Genomic DNA, 1,224 nt, shown 5'->3' on the forward strand with positions numbered 1-1,224 from the left:
GAGGCCTGCTGCGGGGAGCCCAGGCTGCCCGTCCCAGGAGCCCTGAGCCTGGGCTCCGCTCCCAAAGGTGCTGCCCGGCCTCGGGGGGCCGTCCTCCCGGAGGCCCAGAGCCTCCCGCCCCCACCTGCCCGCCGGCGCCCACTCTGCCCCCTTGCTATTCCCCAGGGACCTCTCATACACTGGCCTCCCCCTCCAAGAGGTCCCCTCTCTCTGCCAAACCTGGGCGAGCCGGCCGGCGGGCTGGCGGGCGGGCGGGAGGGCGGGCGGGGCGAGGCCCCTGCTGGTTTTTAGATAGCCCCTATGTTGGAAGGAAAAAGTGAAGCACTTTATTTTGGTTGTGTTTGCTCACGTTCTGCTTGGAAGGGGGGACCCCTCACTGCGTCCTTACGTCTGTGACCCGTGTGGAGTGTCACCCTGCGTGTACATACTGTAAATTATTTATTAATGGCTAAATGCAAGTAAAGTTTGGGTTTTTGTTTTGTTATTTTCCTTTGGACTACGTGGTCGAGTTTTTCTGAACAGACTGGTTCTTTGCGGGGCGGGGGGGGAGAGTTGACTGGTGCCCCCTTATAGTGTGCTGACTACGTGCGAGGGTTGGGGGGAAGCCAGCGCGTGTGTGTGCGTGTGTGTTGCAAGTGTGTGCAGGCGATGTAGCAATTTGACAACCAAAGCCCCAGCTTTTCATGAAATTACTTTTTATCCTTACGATGAGCTGTCTTTGGGGCGGGAAGGGCCTGGGTTCCCTGGCTGTGGTGGAGGCGGTGCAGAGTCTCAAGGACGTGTGGGCACGTTGCGGGGGCCGGGAGACGCCCTTGGGGGTGAGGCTGTGCGTGCCGGCCTGAGACCCAGGGCGACTCCGTCTCGGTGGTCAGCCTGGAGCCTCGGAACCTGTGTCGCTGCTACCCTTCCCCCGGGTCCCTGTGCCACATGCAGCCTGGCGGGAGAGTAATGGCCCCACAGAGAGGGAGGCCATCCATGTGAGCCTGGGAAGGACCACAGCTGGCCACCTAGGTCCGTTCCTGCTCTTAGCACTAAATGCCATGAGGCAGAGTAGCAGCAGAGTTCAGCCAGGCTACATGCTGGTTCTTCCACTTTGCTAGCTGTGTGACGTGGGGCAAGTCACTTAACCTCTCTGAGTCCCCATTCCCACCTCTGTAAAATGAGAGCTGCCTGTCACACAGGGCGGTTGGAGATTGCGTTAACTCGTGTATAGTACTTAGACCA

Source organism: Pteronotus mesoamericanus, unplaced genomic scaffold, assembly GCF_021234165.1.
Source record: "Pteronotus mesoamericanus isolate MK-2021 breed Mesoamerican mustached bat unplaced genomic scaffold, CSHL_Meso_final scaffold_582, whole genome shotgun sequence".
Lineage (NCBI taxonomy): Eukaryota > Metazoa > Chordata > Mammalia > Chiroptera > Mormoopidae > Pteronotus > Pteronotus mesoamericanus.